The following is a 22,537-nucleotide window of genomic DNA, read 5'->3' as shown; positions in this document are numbered from 1 at the left end:
TGTACCTTAAGCGTTACTACGCATGATTCAGTGTAGTAACCCCTATGATTTTGTTACATTTTTGTTCTCGCTAAGGGTAATTGTTTTGGTCAAGTAATCCACTTTTTACATTTGTTGCAGATGTCGAACCTATTGGAATCATTTGTTGGATATGCCGACGCAGCGAGTCGTAGTTCATGGAACCTATCTTCTATTGCCTGGGCCATTTTTTATCCGAGCGGCGAGTTAGTAAGTTTCAGAGGGGTATGTATTGGTCGATCAACAAATAACATCGTTGAATATAGCGCATTGATAGAACTTCTCTCTGATGCCATCTCACATGGCATAAGCTGACTTGTCATCAGGCTAGACTCACAACTCGTCATCCTACAACTCAATGGTATGTACTCCGTCCGAAATCTAACTATCTATCGCATGTTCCTAAGGGTCAAGATTTTGGAAAGGAAATTTGATTTTATTCAATATCAGCATATTTCCAGAAACTTAAACACATTAACAGATTCATTGGAAAATTATGTGTTAGATAGACATTTGCAACATTTATAAAAAGGAGAATTTCATCAATATTTGCATTAGGATCATGTAACTTAACCAAAATAAAACTCTGAAAATAAAATATATATATATATATATATATATATATATATATATATATATATATATATATATATATATATATATATATATATATATATATATATATATATATATATATATATATATATATATATATAGATATATATCTATATCTATATCTATATCTATATCTATATCTATATCTATATCTATATATATATATATATATATATATAGATATTATATATATATATATATATATATATAACTGTTTATGGTTTACACATAATGTTCTGTAACCAAGACAAAAATTGTTCATATGACCCAAAACTCAAAATGCTAAGGGGCACCCTAGTCTAATGATGCTGGTGATAACAAGTCATCGCCTGTGCAATCATGTGTAAAAACCTAGTCCATCGACTCGGCATGCCGGTAGTATGTCGCTGCAACCTCAGAGGCAGCTCATCAATCCTCACATTCGGAATACCAAGAGTGAGGCCTTCGACCTGATCCTGTAATGCTGAAAGAGTCTCGGCCACATCAAGGTCACGAATGATAGCCCTTCCTACAGCCTCTCCTGCTGGAGCAGCAGCTGGTACTCTCAAGCATACTATTGGCCGGACTGGTTTGACATCTGCATGAGCACATGAGTTTTGATTAGTCCTGATAGAAGAAAGAACAAGAACATTATAAAAGAAATGATAAACAGGGATATGGTTAGATAATTTATCGATGACACCCCACTGCTCGCCAGCCGGCAGTACCAAATCCGGATCACCCCGGAAATCCATACCAACATATGGATACTCAGAAAAAACCATCTCTTGACGGTTGAACCACTCGAAGAAGGTGTTAGAAAAGGAAACTTGGGACTGACCAGCATGTCTGGCCATAAGGTCGACCCATCTCTGCATCCGTGGCTCAGTCGGTGGAGGTAAACCAAGTGAAACATACTGCGGCTGCATTAGCGGGATCTTTTCCAAGGAAAAAGCGGTCAAAATAGAACCATATCCAAAGTTCTTCAATCTTCCATTTTTCACCTTGGTCAGTTGTTCTTTCATCACAGAGAGTACTGCATCACACTAGTTGAACACCTTTGGTTCAAGGCATTCTAAGGCATACTACATATAAGACCTGTTGGCCACATGAAGAGCCGCACTACCAGCCAGTCTAGCAAAAGTGAATAGAATGGTCCTCAAGGACCTATCAGTGACATCTCAGATATTGATCTTGCCGTCCTTACTCGGCTGAGATCCCTCTCTGCAATACCTGCGAATGTAATCTCTCACGGATTCACCCCCATGGGCTGAACCTGATAATGAGATAGGGGCACCCCGCCTCGATAAGCCGGTCAAAAAATAGATGTCCACGACAGTCAAGGGGATGGACTTGCCCCTAATCTAGAACACCTGGGTGGTAGGATCCCATGCATCGAGAAAATATTGCAACAAGTTGATTTGTTGCCTCATGCTAGAGATGCGGAAAAACTTGAACAGGCCACAGTTCCGCAGTGCATTTACCGTAACCGGATCATGTAAAGCAAGCATGTCCTCTTCTTCATGCTCACGTTCTTGCCATGTAACAGGCATTTTGCTCCAATGAATCTCTGAAAACAAACAAGAGGAGAGTTAGGATCTTGATTTGGTGAAAAGCAGGCAAAAATTTCCATGAAAAACTGTGCACAAATTTCCCTCCTTGCGCCCATCGCACACCCAGCCAGCATGCATCGCACCTTTCAATATAGAAGATGTGCGATGGAGCCAGGGCGATTTTTTCAAACCCTAGAGGCTCAGAAAAACCAGAAAACATGCTCAAAATTCAAAAAGGAAAGAATGAAACTGAAGAGCTCAGGTTTAGCTCCTACCTGGTCCAGACGGTGCCAAGAATCGTCCACAAAATCTCCTAGAATCAGCTGGTGAAAATCAAGGGGGAAAACACCTCCAAAGCTCCAACAAACCAAAGTTCAAATGAAATGGTAAAATGAGAGGTAAAAACCACTTTTAAATTACTTTTCACGCAATTCAAGTAAAATATTAGTGTTTGACTCATTTTTCAAGCATATATTATTTGTTTCTAACTAGTTTGATGAAGAAATTGAAGAGGCAGTACAACCTTTAAAGGAACAAAGTTGTCAATGGTAAAATCAAAGTAATCAATGACCATTATATCGAGCAGTTTTAATGGGGAATTCAAGCTAGTTAAAAAATAAACATAAGCAATGAGAAAACTTTCCCCCAGAGTTTAAGCTCATTAAAAATGAACCAATTTCCGGTAAATAACCATCGTGAATGCATTACCATCAGCCTTAGAAGCCTTGGTCGTGTTCTCATCATCACCTCCACTCTGTATTGGCCGATCATTCACCTCCATTTGATTGTTTACCCTTTTTGAGGAACAGCTGCGAAGAGTGATCCTGTTAGCCATCCTTGTGACACTTCCGTGATTGGAAAATTCCAAACCTTACCTGGAATTAGCTGCTACCTGAATTTATCACTCGTTCCTCGAAAAACGAGTCTCCTTTAAGCTCTTTTCATCTGACTCGTAAAATATGAAAAGATTGTCGAGCAATTGGCCTCTCCAGCTCATTAAAGTGACAGAAGTGCTATCCCTCCTTTAGATTTTAATCTTTTTGGACCTAAGGGATTATTACACAAAAAGATAGAGCGCTTGTTTTTTTCGGCTCGTTAAAATTACCGAAAATTCATCCCTTTTGTATTATTTTATACTTTTTCGGACTCAAGGGATTATATGACGAAAAAGGATTATTGGATTTTTCTTTACATCCCTTTTCAGACTCTCTAAAATTGAAAAGGACCGAGTTATCTTTGTCGTTAAACTCGTTAAAACCGAATAGTGACAAACTGGTCCATACAGACAAGAATGAGTTTCACTATCGCTAGGCTCGTTAAAACATAGCGATGGTTTTTCCCGAAGGGAAAATTATAGAACAAGCATATGTTATCCTCCTCAAGCTTGACAAAAATAAAGAGGTATTGGTCAGCAATTACTGGGGGAAAATTGGGAAGAAAACTTGAAGAAACTTTATTGGTAGCAAGTCACTCTTGAACATGACACTTTCACTCCGCATCCGAGTCGGGTTGGGCTGTTCCATTCACTGGTCATATCATCATTGGTCCATCACACCATCCATATTTGGGGTTAACACTACCAATCCATCATGTCAGTGTCGCCAATATGTTCAAGAGAATTCGCTCAGAGAATTCACCTGTGTCTGATCCACTGCAATACATTTATGCTCCATTCTTTCATGACTGCCACCCTAAACCTTATGTCATCAGATCATTTTCACCTCCATTAAAATCATTTTCTCCATTCTATGTCATTGATGTGGGATTCACTAAGGCCCTCCTATGACGTATCGCTTCTTGTCGACATTAGCTCATTATCCAAGAAGTCGATCTAGGAACAACCCTTTTAGTACTTTGAAGCTTGCATGCCTCAATGACAAGTTTCTCACTTCCGCCGACAGGTTTACATCAATGGCCTTCGACCGAAAGATTTTGCGTGGTGTTCGATGCCAAGTCCCTTATTCACACCACGTGAATTGTACTATAGTACCTTGAGGGTCATCATCATTATCGGTGATTCCTCTCACACCTATTAATAGCTTACATCATTGGCTGGTAATCAGCCGATGTCTTTCCATGTTCGACTCCAGAACATCTCTCACATGGATCGACTTGTACTTTGAGTGAAGATCGAATGAGATTGAAGACGCCAAATCTAGTTTCATCCATCTGGGCTATGATATATATTCACGAAAATAAAGACATCAAATGTACATCATTGCTGCACAGATAATCATCCAATCCAAGGGATGATGGCTCTACCAGAATCATCAGTCTGCACTCAGACGATTGTCTGTCTTATGTACATGAAAATGAATTTATAAAGCTGAGCATGGGAATGCTCGCCTAAGCTAGATCATGAAAATATTATGAAGATAATGTATTGTATTGTATCTTATTATAGGTCACCTTTCGGCTTGAAAAAACTTCGGATCCTCATGATAAAGCATTTCACCCGACATCAAAAGATTAACGACCTCATGCTTTAGGGGGCAACCGTTATAAACATTTTTGGGCACTGCAACCTCAATAATAAATGTCCATAAACTAAGGGCTCCTAAGTCCCTAAAAGTGTTGTTCCAACCCTAAAAGAACAAGGTCAACTGATTACAACATCTCCCAGAAGTTCTCCATGAAAAACTACTCAGAACTGGTCAAAACTGGACCATCTCACCTGCTCCATGGTCAAAGTGCGCTGCATCCCACCTAAATGCACACGGGAGGTGCGATGCATACTGAAAAGCCCTTCTATGGGGTGCGATGGGCGAGAGTGGACAAATGGAAGGGTCAATCTGTCAGGTGGAGGATCATGGAATCTTCCAGAAACTTCTCCTGTGACACTTGTCTCTCTGCATTCGCCCAAGGATGTGTAAGAGATCATCAATCTCCAAGTGGAATCAAGAACTATCAGAGATAGGACACTAATCAAATCTCAAAAGCTGACTCACCCCCCTTGCAAACATCTATATATGGATCCCTCATCCCAGAGATCTAGGGGCGGGAATTTTGTATCTTGTAAGGAAGTGCTGCTGGTTTCTTGGTGTAACATCATAGTGTTGGGTGATCTAAGCTTTTCATGAGGTGAATAAGGGCTTTCTTTCTGAGAGGATGACGCTGGGTCAGAACAATTGGTTGTAATCCTCTTTGCTATTCTTGATTATTAATAAAGCTATTCAAGTTTTCCTCCACATTCTTGTATGATTGATGATATATGCATTTGTGTGGTCAATATATATTTGGTCCTATATTGTTTATGATAGTAGATCTTTGTTCTTGGATAGTGTTATGCTACTTTGATTCTACAGGTGCTCTTTGAAGTTGGGTAGACGAGGAAGCGAGTAGCAAAGATCTACCAGAAGGGAGAGGAATCAAGGAAGGAAACAAGCGCAAGACAGAGGTTGGTCTCCTTTGTTCCCCCTTTATCTATTTCTTATAAAGGAAAATGAAAGTGGTTTTAGTTTGTTTGTTTCTAAGGTAGCTACCAGCCTTAGTGGGACTAGCAGCTCAGCATAGACACTAGATTTCCCGGTAACAATAACGTTACCTAAAGATGAATGGTGGGAAAAAATGACAGATTTACTATAAGTTACCACAGTAAATCTGAATGGCAACCAGATGAAATAGGTAAACAGGGTCAAAGAGTAACAGGTTAAAGAGTATCAGTTAAAAACCAAAGAAAAAGATGATTCTAATGTACACATATCAGCCAGCCTAAAAGGGCTCAAGTTCAACTACAACAGCCAACACTACCACAATAAGAGGGACAACATGACGTTTTTTCCATCTGTCTCTATCTTCATGGTTGAAGATATTTTGATTTCCTAGATTAATTCTCAAACTGTTATGAGATATTTTGTAATATTTTTTGTATAGATACTTCACATTTTGAAGTATTTAGGGTGGGTTCAAAGACACTTCTATAGACATTTTCCTATCAAGTTAAAGTGCTATTGTATCAAGACTGGATTGGCTTGCTAGATCAAGGAATAAAGTAAAGACATTTCATAGGATTCTTGTGTAAAGCGGACATCAAATAAGTATTTTCTCTCATGTGCATTATTGTTTTTCTTTATGCTTATTAATAATAATATTTGTTTCTCTAAAATCCGAATGATAAACTAGGAATGATATTTCAGAACTTGCTTTAATGCACTCTGTCTTGACTGTTTACATTGTTAATGTTTTCTGCTAAACTATCTTAATTAGGGAATTCTTAAATGCTCCCTTACTTCCGTAGTTTCCCCCTCAGTCTATAGTAAAGGATTCTTAGTTTCCCTTTGCTCATGATCACCTCCTGCTTTTCATCTTGATCCCAGTCTAAGGATTCTTCATTGCCCTTTCACCCTGGTTAGGGCTATCTCATCCAGTGAACCTGAAGATTTTCCTTTTTCTTTGCTAGCCTGCCCTGTGAACACTCCCTTTAGTGATCTGGTCCAGTTAAGCCATCCTTTGATTGAATCCATAACCCAATGGCTTGAAGACCTTGCTCCATCAATATGTTCCTAGAATTCCACCACCCAACCAAATTCAAAACATTATGAACACTAAGAACCAGCCTAAAATCCCACCTAAAACAAAGTTAAATTATAAAGAGAGAGCCCTCTCTAGATTTAGGTTGGCTAGAACCTGAGTCTAAAATATTAGGTTTGTGGTTACCTTCGATTATTCCTTCTTTTGATAACTTCTAGGGAAGACTTCTGAGTGAGAACATAGTGGCGACCATACTGGGGATTCAAATCCTCAGTCTTAATAAACCTTTTAGAAATTTCAAATTTTTATTTCAAGCCTATTGAAAGGTTTATTAGAAGTTATTTATAAAAATTTCACAAAAAAGAAATAATTAGAAAAATCTTGAAATCTGGCTTCAAGGAGAACTCACTATACTAGGGCTAACCCTGATCCAAACCCTCCCCAAGTATTTAATAATCCTAATCCGATTTCAAGAATATCTAGAAGACAAGAAAGTTCAATCACTCCTACACCTTCAATTAAAGCAGATTCCTACCCGGATGAGTGGTTGTTTTTAGAAGACCTCCCCTTTGACGAGTCTTTTGACCTTTCCCTATTTAGAACCAGGTCTGATAGTGCACTTGATGACATAGTTCTAGATCCAGAATTTACAGCAGAACTTGAAGTCCAAAGGGAAAATATGTCAATTGATCAATACATTCTAAATTCCCCTCAGTCATCCCTTACTACTGTTAAGATCCATGAGCTTTCTGAAACAATTTCAACTTCCTTTAGTTCACCTTTATTCCCTTCCATCTCTGAAGTTCATTCCTTGCCTTCATTCATACCTTCACTCCCCCACCAACCCATCATTACACATCAATCACCTACCACTCCCAGTTCTCCATTACCCACGGTATCATCTTCTGGTACCCAAACTCCACTTCTTAGTCCTGCCCAACTTAGAGCAATGGAAAATATATATGCCCCTCTTATGTTACCTACTCCACTAGGTGCCATGCCACAAGACTACCAGAAAAAGATTGTCCAATTTGATGGCATAGGACCCTATACAGCACAGCAGCATACAAGAAAGATGACAAATTATTTGGAATTACATGAAATTTATCTTAGAGATGTCCAAATGAGACCTTTTGCTCAGACTCTAGCTGGCGATGTAAGAACATGCTTTAGATCTTTACCTACTAATAATATAGATAGTTTAGAAGTATTTTACTAGCAATTTTTAAATAGATGGGAAAAGAAAAATAATCCTCTACAGATCCTTTCAGAATATGAAAACATCGAGAGAGGACCAAACGAAACAGTCCAGGACTACTGTACTAGATTTAACAATATATACAATGCAATACTAGTCAATCTTAGACCCCCACCTAGCATAGCTTTGATAAAGTTTCCTGACAGGTTTGACACTGATATGGCATTCCAACTTAGAGAGAGAAACCCTCCAACTTTAGAAGATATGCAGAGTGTAGCAATTAGTGTAGAAGCTAATTTGCTAGCAAAAAGATCTAGGGTTAGGAATGAAATGAGAGCACCCTTGAAAGATGAAGCCTCACCCTTTGACCTTAAAATGGATGCCCTAGCCAAAGGAATGGAAAAAATGATGGATAGGATGGAGAACATTGAAAGGAAGCCTCACTAGGATAATCAACATGTACCTCCAGTGAGAATCCAAACTTTAGAAAGAATCAAAATCAAAACACTAGAAAAAATGGACCTGATAAGAATATTAGGCCACCTTTTCAAGAAAACTATGTTGAAACTTCCCATTCAGAAGACCTTGAACAAGACACACAAATTAACTTAATGGGATCATATGAGGAGGAAATTGTCTTTTTTACTCAAGATGATCGGGAATTACACATGCTTGAGCAATTACAAACCCAATCCGAAGAATCATTCGATTAGAAGCAAGGGTATGATTCTGCTATCTTCAAAGTGCACAAACAGTACAATTTGAGGAGTAAGAAGGACACTGACACTCCTGACCAAAACAAGAAAGCAGTACCAAATAAACCTAAGAAAATTAAAGCAGTTCCAGTTACCAAAACTCTCCAAAACATCTCTAGACCAAATAAGAACCCTACTAGTCCCACCATCATAGATATAACCAATGACCAATCCCCTGATAATCAACCATCCACCTCAATCCCCTCCATGGAGACAGTGGAAGAAACTCCAAACATCACCTTAGAAAATCCACCAAAAAAGACTTCAAATACAAGAAAAGAAGAGCAATATGCTCCAAACCCTATTGTTAAAATTCCAAACACTCAAATTAGATTATTAGATAACATGTTGAAAAAAGATTCGAGTATTAAGTGGATAGTTGAGGCTAAAGGTCTTTTGAAGATATTAAGCTAGCCTTAACACAAGCACCAGTTTTGATCAGTCCAAAGTTTGATAGGGATTTCATTATATTTTCTTTTGCCTCAGAACACACAATTGTTGCAGTCCTATTGTAGAAGAATGATGATGGTTATGAACAACCTATTGCCTTTTTTAGCAAAGCCCTGAGGGATGCCCCTTTAAAGTATAATATAATGGAAAAGCAAGCTTTTTCTTTAGTCAAAGCTATCAAATATTTCAGAGTTTACATCTTATATTCTCATGTAATAGCTTATGTTCCCAATGTTGTGGTCAAAGACATCCTAACTCAGGATGGTCCAGATGGAAAGAGAGGGAAGTGGATAGCTACTATATTAGAATATGACCTAGAAATCAAACCTACAAAGTTGATCAAAGGCCAAGGTTTAGCCAAGCTCATGGCTGAATCGAACTGTCAGGCCTTAGACATAAATTTTATCGCAGAAATGGATAATGGAGAGGAGATGGTGACTCCACCAATCAACTAGGCCGTTATTGAATCACCATGGTATGCTGACATTATATATGTTTTACAAAATACACAAGCTCCTCCTGAATTATCCAGGACTAAAATTAGGTTCTTAAAAATGAAATATTTAAAGTTTTGCATAATTGATAATGCTTTATTTTGGAAGAACCACGAAGGTATCCTTCTTAATTGTTTATTAAAAGAAGAATCTGACAAAGTGTTACAACAGTTTCACGTAGGTGACTGTGGAGGACATCTTTACTGGAAAACCATTGCTGACAAGATTCTTAGAGTTGGTTTTTATTGGCACACTCTGTTTTCTGATGTAAATAAATTTGTAACCTCATGTCATAAATGTCAGATTTTTGAAGGAAAGAAAAAACTTTTACCCTTACCTTTGAAACCAATATCTGCTGAAGCACCATTTCAATAGTGGGGTCTTGACTTCATTGGTGAAATCCACCCACCTTCCTTTGCCCAACACAAATGGATTCTCACTGCTACAAATTACTCTACCAAATGGATAGAAGCCATACCATCAAGGCAAGCCACTGATACTATTATAATAACCTTCCTTGAATCCAACATCCTATCTAGATTTGGGTGCCCAACTAAGATCATCACTAATAATGTAGCAACCTTCAAATCTAAGAGAATGATTGATTTCTGTAATAAGTATCATATAACCCTAGGTCACTCTACAACTTATTACCCTCAAGGGAATGGACTAGCAGAGTCCTCCAATAAGAGTTTAGTGAATATCATCAAAAAATTGGTTGGAGGATAATAATAAAATATGGAACAAGAAGCTAGTAAATGCCTTGTGGGCAGATAGGCTAACCACAAAGAAATCCATTTGTACCAGTCCTTATCAATTAGTTTATGGAATGGAGGTTGTTTTCCCATATTCCTTGGGAACACCAGTGATGAAATTACTCCAAGAGGTGCAAGTTGAGCCAAATGATATTCAAAGGATAATCAACCAAACAATTCACTTACAGTAGACCAGGGAAGAAGTGTACATCAGATCCCAAGTTGTGCAAGAAAGGATCAAGAAAGCTTTTGACAAAAGGACTAAGGTAGGAGATTTTTACCTAGGAGACAAAGTTTTGAAATGGGACTCAAGAAGAGAGGATAAAGGTAAACATGGGAAGTTTGATTTCCTATGGAAAGGCCCATATATCATTTATGCTTTTAGGGGTAATAATGCTTTTTTCCTCAGAGAATTGGATGGCACAGAAGCAGAAGGAGGACCAGTTAATGGTCGAATGCTTAAACACTACATAGAACCTAGTTACTAATTTCACTAATCACTTGTACATATTCTATTTTTTCAAAAGTTTAGAGTTGATTGGATAGTGAATTTTTGGAGTTGAAGCTCGAAGAGAAGGCCCTAAGCTTCAAAGGTTTTACTATCATAAATAGCAATAAGGCAGAAAAGTGAAAGGGAAAAAGTTGCAGAAGAACATCACAGCAATTCAGAAGGCCATTGATCTACAAGTTCTTGACATTTCACTAGGAAATGCCATCCCCAAGTGGAGCCATTGTTAGGTTCCTATACCAATAGGAGTCATAATTTTTGAATGGCTGAGAATAAACTTGTAATATGTACATACCTTTGCTTTCTGTAAATGTTTTCCATATTCAAAAAATTAAAAAAAGTAATGAGGGTATGTCCTAAAAGAAAAATAAAAGGAAACAAAGAATAAAAAATGTCAAAAAAAGGAAAAATATGAACCCCAAGAAAGAAAAGAGCATGAAAGTGTGCAATTCAAAATGCCACTACTAGTTACCTTTTGTACAAAATAAATGATTGTGTGCAATTTGTAACCTATGCCACAATCCATGATAGTCAAAATGTTTAAACTTGGCTATTTCATGTTTTCAATTTCATGCTTATAGTTAGAGAATGAAAATCTGACCAAACAGTGTAATCTTGGTAGATAATTAGATTAGGTAGAGTGAATAAAATGAGCTCAACTATTTAATCTGAGCCCTTGGATGTAATAAGGTTAGACTTAGTTAGATTAATATTGTAAAAGAAAAGAAAAATGTTTTGATAAGGGTTTGTCAGCTTAAGTGCACCCTAATAAAGAGAAGTGAAAATGGTAGGATGAGTAGATGGGTAAGTAGAAGAAAGGTTGCAAAATTGTGATAATTGTTAGACAAAAGCATATTTATCACCCTCATCATGAAATTTCTAAGTATGAATGAGAAATTGGACCGGCATAATGTCCAAAAAGTCAATTTATTAATTTCCCTCACTCATTACACCTTTCACTTAACTAATTTCCAATGAAAAGTCTTAAGTACTCAAAATCTTAAGTCAAAGGGGCTCAGAGGATTTCTCTGACTTCTGGAGGGACTAGACCCTCGACCCGATCACTTATAGGTCCTAAGTACTAAAATTCCCCCCACAAACATTACCCCCCTTCAATCTCCCTCATTTTCCCAAACAAATCCATTTTCCTAAGATACAACACCATTTTTCCTAAGGAAAAGCCATTACCCCCAAGTAAACCCATTTTTTGAAAAACCCACAAAAATAACACTTAGCCTAAGTTATAATGTGTTTATGAAAAGCAAATGAATTATAAATATACATTATACTTAGCTCTAAATCCATTTTTCACGATGTTCATATTAACTTTTAATTTTATTTATATATTAATTCCAAAAAAATAACCCTTTTCCCCTATGTATTTAATAAATCCTTTTAATATTAATACCCCGTACCCAAAGTTTGAAATATAAACTTTATAAATACCCAAACCTGACAAATGAATTAATTAATCGATCAACAATTAATTAAAATTCAAATCCTCCGCCAATAAAATCATGCCCGATGCATTAATCTCACCCTAATCCCATATTAAATCCAAAACCAGTGAGTTAATTGCCCGCCGGCCCCCCCACTACCATCTATGCATTTTCATTGACTCATCACCACCTGATATTTCCCCTTCAAATCCAACGATCCACGTTGATTTCACATGGGCTCGAAACCCGAACTTTACCCGCCTAAAATGGGCTATTTTCCCTTGGGCCCCCGATGCAACGTGGTGCCCGATGAGTGGAGTCGGGCGGCCTCCCCCCAAAACCACCCAACGCTCATAACTGGTGCAAAAAAAAATGCTTACTGCCGCTCGCTAAACACCAAACTATCACATCACCCCGATAATTTCCAAAAGTACCACTATTCCCCAAACACCCTCCAAATGTTGACTTTCATAATAAAGCCAAAAACCTCATAATATTTGTTTTATCGTGAAACTAAAGTTCCAGACCTTCATGCACGCAACTGCATGATGTCCAGTCACCAACCTACATCTAGTCGCCAACCTGAAGAAGCCATTGAACTGACAGTCCACCCTCCAGTTCACACAGACTTTCTGCAACCGTGCATAGTCGCCTGTCGACTTGTTCAGAGTCAATATTCGCAAAATTCCTGGTATTTTATCCAAATTCACTGGAAACCTTGTCTCATTTCTGAACTAGTTACTTGCATTTCTTGCAATTAATAATAAATTAAGTGAAAGAATTGCACATCGACCCAAGACTACTCTGTATTGGAACCTAGTTGCCCTAATTGACTGAAAAACCCTTTTTTCCATTCTTAAATCTACAAGAACTAAGAATGGCAACCCCAATTGCTATCAATGTTAGGAAAATTTCCACCCCTCACCTAGACTTGGATCACCTTCCCCTTGCTGATAAAGACTTCCAAATCAAGGACACCTCTGTCCTTGAATCCCCTATCAAACTATATTGTCGATACAGGGACCAATACCTAAACCAAGCTGATAAAATAGGTCTGTGGGAATCTGATTTGCCCAAGTATCAATTCCTTGAGGTGCACATTTTCCCTGAAATCATTCATTATTGCCATGCAAACTACATTCCCAGTCAAAGAGCAGTGATGTCCCCTGACCAAACCATACTTTTAACCATCACTGTTGAGTTAATCAATGAAATGTTGCAATTACAACCAGGGCAGAACTTAACCCCTACATCAATTGGAGACCAACTAGACAAATTTCCCAAGTTTACCACTGCCAAGATTGTTGAAATGCTTCAGACCTTCATCAGGGAGGGAAAGCATGTCCCAAAAGAACCTCCTCTGTATATGGCTACCATATTTTCCCATTTGGTCAGGATACAATAGCAATGATCTCTTGCACTTTAGGCTATACCACTAGTGAATACATAGATGAAATAATTTTAGCCTTCATGTCCATTTTTACTCCAAGACAACCCCCTGCTATCATGTATGATTATTCCAAGTACATAGCTGATAGGATGCATGAATAATTTTTGAGAATGAGTAATGAAAGAGTGTTTAAGTATTCTTCAGTTTTGTACCACCTTTTCTTATACTATCAAGCTGACAAATTCCGATTCACTCTCCAAAAGCTTGACACTAAATGTCATCCTAGGTTAGTAATTTTTTGGACTCCTTTGATACATAAGCACGATTCCCCATATCCATACACTGATTTCATTGATCTTTTTGTACATCCAATAGTGACCATGCTACTAGGAAGTCTTCCTCCAAGAATTAGTTCAGGCATTAGGAGGATCTTGCAGCTGTCAAAACAACACAAAGTAGGAGATTGGTACTTCTACCAAAATCACACAGAAATTAGGATCAATGGCTATGAGTTGGCCCCATATAAACTGTCCATATACCTCCCAATGAGGTTATTTGCTCTGGAGTACTACAGGTAGATAATCAACTGAGATGAGGTACATTCTGTTAAATCCAAAGGCCCCTTTCTATGCAATAGAAGAGAAGCTGGAAGAGAAGCAGAATAAATCCTTCAGACACTCAAACCAAAACAAAGCTTCATGTGGAGATATGACCTCTGTGACTTCATATGCAATATAAGATAGAAAAGCAAGATGGCTCCGTACATTCACCACCGAATCCCTGAAATAGAGAAATATGCAAATCAGTTGGAATGGGTGGAGAATACTCTAGTGGATAGAGATAGCACTGAAGTTGCTGTTGAAAATGTACTAATTGATCTAGAGAAAAGTCTTGATGAAGGTTCTTTCCTATAGGTGCCAGGAGAATCTCAAGCACAAGGAGAATCACAGGCACACAGTGAACAACATAGAGAAGAAGAGTCCTAGGTGCAAGAAGAGTCAGAACAACCAGACTTATCAGAAGAACTAACTCAAACAGGGACACAGCATCCCAATATGAGTATTCCCCCTAACTTGCAAACTCCTCTAAATGAGGAGAATAACCTCAAAAGGAATAGGGAGGAGGCCACTACATCAAGCAGAGAAACCATACAAACATATGCAGAAACCAACCTAGTCAAAGGCAGAGGTTAAATCCTATTTCGGAGCAAGAGTTCACAGAAGAAATAGTGGGGGCTACTAGTACAAAGAAAGAAAGAAGCAAGCTTGCCACTCCTTCTGGGGGCACACCAGAACCTTCCACATCTCATACTCAGATGTTGGAAAGGCAATAGAGTGTTGAAGTGTCCTCATTTAGGATGCCAGCAGACAAAGATCAAGATATTAGAGAAAGGTACAAGGACATCAAAGCCAGGAATGAGAGGCTAAAAGCCCAAACTTACTCACAATACTTAAAGATGGTACCTACCAATCAAACAAGGTTGATGTCATCCTATGATGTGAAAGAAGTCGAAATGGAAATGACATTCATGAAGCCTAATACACAACAACCAATATCAATAGCTGACTTCCAAAAGATTGAATTTGAAGTGCTGGCAAAGGACATACATCCTATTGACCAGATTGAGTTGAACAAATAGATAGGGGAGATGATTTACTCCACCTTGACAGGGAAAGCCATTGCATCCTACCAATTGTATAACTCCCTGAATAATATATCATCTCAGTTCCAATTGGAGAAGGCCTCTTCACAGGCAAAAGACACTAGAATCAAGTCCTTAGAGGAATTAATCATTGAGTTGGGACACGATCCCAAAGATGTGAAGGCCACTGAAAAACTGATCAAGAAGAAGAATGATGACATAGCTGCTTTGAAGAAGTAACTCAAAATTCCACCATTGCATCATCCACAAATAGCAAAAGTCCTAGAAACACAAAAAGGACAAGAAGAGCTTATGGACTTGGTCCTAACACTAAATGACCAATTGAAATAAACAGAGAAAGAATTAGACACATTGATTCAGTCCAAATAGAGTGAATTGGCCACTACCTCCATAGCTGCAATTCCCACAATAACAACTACAGTCCCTTAAACATTGGCAGCCTCTTTGGCACCAATAGCTCCACCCGCTACAACACTGCTAGTCATAACTGAGTCTACAACTACAGGTACCTCAACAAAAAAGACAACAGAGTTAGTGAAAGCCATGGAGGAAATGTCCATCTAGGAAACATAGCTTAAGAGACTTAAGGAGAAAGTGGAAATCCTAGAAACTGACTGCAAGCTTGCCCAAATACAACAGAAAGAAGAAGCACACAAAGCCCTAAGGATGGGTGAGAAGATAAAGGTCCTTTAAAAAGATTTAACTTTGTAAAAGCCACTAGGACAGACTAAGCAGATGCTCTGGGCCAATATCATTAACTCTCTCAATGATATTTGGCCATCAATTCAAGTAATATTTGAGCAAACAGAACTGGTGAAAGTGGCCACTGAGGCAATTCAAAAGATAAAGGAAGACCTAGGAGACCAACCTAAGGATTCTAATCGACTGATCCATTTCTTAAGAAGCAAGAACATGCATGAACTAAATGAACTTGGTGTGGAAGATAGAAATGAAGCCATCATTAAAGTAAAAAAGGTTATTTCCAAAAGAAACCTTATGCTTAAACTGGAGGAAAATTTCCATAACATGCAAGTTGGCATTGACAGATTCATGACAAAATTGCAAATTTTGAGGGAGAAAGGCCTTTCAAGTCCCTTGGTCATCCATGACAAACTTATGAACCAATTGGACTATGTTGACAGACTAAAGAAATTATCTAAGGAATAGGCAAGATCTTCAGGAGTCAAAGCATTACCAACGGGGAAAGTATTATATGATACTTTAGAAAATCTATTCTTCCTAGAGCATGAGGTGAAACATCTATTTATCACCAAGCCAAAATTTTCCAAATACACTGAGGCAGATGCGATATATAGAAGGATGCTCAAGGTAAAGTTATGTGAAGATGAATGGTGGGAAAAAATGACAGATTTACTATAAGTTACCATAGTAAATCTGAATGGTAGCCAAATGAAATAGGTAAACAAGGTCAGAGAGTAATAGGTTAAAGAGTATCAGTTAAAAACCAAAGACAAAGATGATTCCAGTGTACACATATCAGCCAGCCTAAAAGGGATCAAGTTCAACTACAACAGCCAGCATTACCACAATAAGAGGGACAACATGATGCAATTTACCATCTGTCTCTATCTTCATGCTTGAAGATATTTTGATTTCCTAGATTAATTCTCAAACTGTTATGAGATATTTTGTAATATTTTTTATATAAATACTTCACATTTCTAAGTATTTAGGGTGGATTCAAAGACATTTCTGTAGACATTTTCCTATCAAGTTAAAGTGCTATTGTATCAACACTGGATTGGCTTGCTGGATCGAAAAATAAAGTAAAGACATTTCATAGGATTCTTGTGTAAAGCAGAAATCAAATAAGTATTTTCTCTCATGTGTATTATTGTTTTTCTTTATGTTTATTAATAATCATATTTGTTTCTATGAAATCTGAATGCTAAACTAGGAATGATATTTCATAACTTGCTTTAATGCACTCTGTCTTGATTGTTTACATTCTTAATGTTTTCTGCTAAGCTATCTTAGTTAGGGAATTCTTAAATGCTCCATTACTTCCATAGTTTCCCCCTTGGTCTATAGTAAAGGATCCCTAGTTTCCCTTTGCTCATGATCACCTCATGCTCTTCATCTTGATCTCGGTCTAAGGATTCTTCATTTCCCTTTCACCCTAGTTAGGACTATCTCATCCATTGAACTTGAAGATTTTCCTTTTGCTTTGTTAGCCTACCCTGTGAACATTCCCTTTAGGTATCTGGTCCAGTTAAGCCATCCTTTTATTGATTCCATAGCCCAATGGCTTGAAGGCCTTGATCCATCCATCTGTTCCTAGAATTCCACCACCCAACAAAATTAAAAACCTTATGAACAATAAGAACTAGCCTAAAATCCCACCCAAAAAAAAGTTAAATTATAAAGAGAGAGCCCTCTTTGGACCTAGGTTGGCTAGAACCTGAGTCTAAAAGATTAGGTTTATGGTTACCTCAGATTATTCCTTCTTTTGGTAACTTCTAGGGAAGACTTCTAAGTGATAACACACATGCCCCAACCTGTAGGCGACTTCATACACCTGCCTAGCAACTCTATGCCACCCTATAATGACTGAAATAAGTCAAGACTGTGGATTCCAAACCAGGGACAACCACCCATGATACAATAAGATGTACAATGATTTTCGTGTACTTGACCAAATACCCAATCACTCTATGACCTGAAACCAAACCATGACATCATCCCAACCGTGACTCATATACCTCCCAACGTTGCCTCTTCAACTCTAGGCAAAATGACTCTTTCACAAATGATTCTTTTACAATCTTTACAATGATGACTCTTTTAAAACTTTGCAATGATGACTCTTTTACAAATGACTCTTTTACAATGACGACTCTTTTATAAATGACTCTTTTACAAATTTACAATGATGACTCTTGGCCTTAACAATATTTCATTATATTTGGATGGTTGTCATGTCTTCAAGGATGTCCCGTTGTAATGCTTTCTTTGATTTGATACTTCTTCTCTCGAATTCTTGCTTGATGTTGTACTTGAATCTTCTTCTACCTGCATGCAAGATTTTCCCGCTGATAATATCGAATCTATTTCTGTTAAGGTATTGAGTTGCAAAATTGCTAAAGAGGTATGGGGCAAGCTTGAAAATATATATGCAAGTGACTCAAAGGTGAAAGAAGCAAAGCTTCAAATTTTCAAGGAAAATTTTGAGCAACTCAGAATGAGGGAAGATGAAGATATTTTTCCATACTTTCCGCGTATTGATGAAACAACAAATAAATTGGAATATTTGGGAGAACCTGTTGAAACAAAAATTGTTGTCCAAATGATCCTCAGTACCTTGCCAGCAAGATTTAACCCTATGGTATATGTCTTGGAAGATAGATAAAATCTGACCAATCTCAAGATAGATGAATTGCATAGAATTATTGCGACATATGAAATGAGGATTGAAGAATAGGATTGCACATCTCACTTAGAAACAACATTTTCTACATCCAAGAAGAATAGTAAGGACAAGCAAACTCCGAAAGCAAAAACTTGCAATTGTATGGATAAGGAAAAGGAAGAAGATGAAGAAGAATTCTCAGATAAATAATTTTCCTACTTCACACAAAAACTGATAATAGGTATGGGAAAATTCAAAGGTAAGCATCCATTAATATGTTTTGATTGTGGTGAGGTTGGGCATTTTGCAGCCAAATGTCGTCACAAAAATCAGGGTGTTACGAAAGCGAAGAACAGTCCTAAGAAGTTCAAAAAGCAAGGCAAGAAGAAATGGTAGAAAAGTTTCTTCTCCAAAGAAGATTGTTCCTCATTCGAAGAAGACAGTGATAACAAAGAAGAATTCAACAGAAGAGTATTATTTATGGCCAAGCGCAATAAATAAGAGGCACCTAACAAAGAAGGAGACGAAGAAGAAGAAACGACTGAAGTTGAATTTCAAAATGAAGTAATCAAGGTTATCAAAAAGCTCAAGGCCGAAAATAATGATGTTAACGCTCTCGAAGACAAATTGAATACAAGAAGGGAATGGGTCCTCAATCTTAAAATCAAGGTTGAAGAATACAAACGAATTGAAGAATCACTCAGGAAAGAAGTAAAGGAAAACAACAAGGAGAGAAAAGCATTAGAAGCTGAAATAGTTGCTCTACGAAAGGAAGTAAAATATGGAAAAACTTTTTAAAACTATGCCAACAATTCAAATACTTTGGACGAACTCATCATCAGCCAATGATCATACATCGACAAGATTGGTCTTGGCTACAAAGAAAAATTTGAAAATAAGTTGAGTCTTTCTATGACAATTAAAGAAGATGGATATGCAAAATCTAGCAAGCAGATAGATCTCTCCGCTAAATCAAGAGATCAAGACTCGTGGGAAGAACCTTCGAAGACAATTTCTCAAAGAAGCTTTCCTCCCAAGTACCAGCCTATCTTTTATGGTCATTGTTATTCATGTGGAAGGTTTTGACATAGAGTTCTAGAATGTCACATGTACATTTGGAATGAATATAATTCCAGGAGATCCTTTAGAAATGGATATTCCAGAACTTAGCATAATATCAACAAATTTGATCGTTTGAGATATGATGTCGAATGTTACAAATGTAACAATTTTGGACATATGGCTAGGGATTGTGAAGTTCCAGACAGGTACAATTATTATCGATAAAACCCTAGAAGCAAATTTGTAGGATCACGAGATAGACATCGAATAGAATCTTCTATGAATAACATCGGATGTTACAAATGTCATAACTATGGACACATAGCTCGTAACTGCAGATACAATATGGAATCAACCATGAATGAAAGGCTTGATGATGAGACTAAGAAGGTTTAGAAAGGAAAACAGACACAAGATAAAAAAAGTACAAGATGAGCAAGAAAAGAAAGAAGGAAATAAGGTCCCAACAATTATGCTTTCACGATTCGTAATGGATTATCAGGAATCAATAACTGCTTCAGTTAATGACTTAAGTCAAGATGGTCTGTTAAATGACACACTATTTTGAAAAATTTAGTTTATCGACTCATAGAAATTTGAAGATGAGGAGTCTATGCAACAATATATGACACAAGTCTACGATTGACAAATAGGTTGTTTGAAAAATATGGTAGTTTCATTACATGTTCAGGGGGAGAAGAATAGTTGAAGTATTATAGATTCAAGAAAGGAAGTGCTCACAAGAAATCTCTATGTGAAGGTGGATGAAGAAAATATAATAATTATTGAGAAAGCTTAGCAGGATAAAGGAATATTCATATATCAAATCAAGTACATCGAGGAAATGCTCAAGAAATTCTAGATGAAAGATTGCAAGCTAGTCCTTACCCCCATGGTAACAGGTTGCAAGTTAAGCTTAGAAGACTCATCAAAGGATGTAGACGAAAGGTTCTATAGATCCATGGTTGGTAGTCTCCTTATGTGATAGCCTCTTGGCCAAATGCGATGCATGTAGTTGGATAAGTAGCACAATTCAATGCAGCACCAAAAGAATCTCATATCATTATCGTCAAAGGAGTTCTTCGATAACTTAAGGGCACAATGAAATATGGTCTCTAGTATCCCAAAGGAAATGATCTAGTCATCCAAGCTTATACATATGAAGATTGGGTAGGAGTTGTTGATGATAGTAAGAGTATCAATCGAGTAGTGTTCTACCTAGGTGGTTGCCTTGTCTCATGGTTAAGTAAAAAGTAGTCTTCTATCTCGCCATCCATTGTGGAAGCAGAATACATAGCAGCAACATCTTATTGTACTCAAGTTCTCTAGATGAAGAAAACATTGCAATATCTTAAAGTTAAGTTTCATGAGCCTATTCCCATCTTCTGCGATAACACCAGTGCGATTAGTATCTCCAAAAATCCCATGATGCATTCCAAAAAAAGCACATTTCGATCAAATATCATTTCGTTAGAGAGCAGGTCAATGAAAAGAATATCAAGCTTGAATATGTTGGCACAAAGGAACAAATTTTCTTACATATTTACCAAACCATTACCTTTTGAAGCATTTGAGTATCTTTGCCAAAATCTTGGGATTATCCCAAGTTCTCATTAGAATATTTCTCTTATCTAACTTAGTAAAAAGGGGGAGTTGAGGTGTGTACAGGTCTATAGGATGATAGTTTTTCAGGGGGAGCTACCCTTTTCCATTGATGACAAAGAGGGAGAGAAGGTTGTAGGAAGAGTTGTCATGATCACAGGGGGAGTACTTTTGTTGCCATCAATGCCAAAGGTGGAGATTTTTGATCAGTGGTTCTCATTGATGTTAACCCAAGCAGCACCAGGGGCTACCTCAATATTGCATGGGCATTTTGACTTTACAACTTACTCTATTCTGAGTAATGTATCTTCTATATGGATTCTACTTGTTCATATGTTTCCATCGATATATGGAACACAATGTAATTCTTCACAGTTTGAGAGATATCCGTGTTTGAAGTTAGTAACCCCAGTTAGTGGGATAAAACCTTATGGGGTTGTGGCATGGCACTCATAATTGGTTGTGGTCATTGAAGAGTGAATAATTAATAATAGTTTTTTTCTCCTAAAATTCCTCCAAAATTCACTTGTTGAGGACCCTCTCAACTCAAGACATTCATATAAATAGTGACCCTCATATCCTCCTCTAGTAGGGATTTTGTGGTTTCAAACAAGTCATCATGCTATTTTCGCTATAATGTTTTTTATATGAAGCTTCAGAAGAGGAAATTAGAAACCATTTGTGTTGCAATAATGATGAACATTGTAACCAAATTTCAAATCTTCGTTTGCTATATTTTCGGAGATATGATACGAGGAAGCTAGGGTTGTTGCAGGCTCCCAAATTCCATGTCAAACAGGCGATGTTGAGAAAATCTTCATAACTTTCTATCTGAGAATTGGATTCATATTTCGTAAAGAGAAAAAAAAATAGGATGGATTTTAGTTTGTTGGGTATCATTTTCAGGGCCAAAGGTCCCAACAATGACACGTGGGACTTCATGCAATTTTTCTTTACTAAACTAGTCTATAATCAGGTCATTGTGGGAAATTTGGCATAACGCTTTCTTGAAGAATCCAATATTGATCAAAGCTATGGGGTTCGAAAGAGGACTCATAGGGCTACGACAACACAAGATTTCAGACCCTGAATAGATATAATAGATTCAATATCGAGCTCCTAGAAGGCGAGAGAAAGCATGCATTCAAGGATCACTACAGTAAGGACCACACATCAATAGTCAAGGGTAAGTCTCCTATAGAAAGGTATGCATGAT

Source organism: Pinus tabuliformis, chromosome 8 (assembly GCF_031772625.1).
Source record: "Pinus tabuliformis cultivar Carrire ecotype Pingquan chromosome 8, CPIR1, whole genome shotgun sequence".
NCBI lineage: Eukaryota > Viridiplantae > Streptophyta > Pinopsida > Pinales > Pinaceae > Pinus > Pinus tabuliformis.
Note: the sequence above shows the minus strand (reverse complement) of the source record.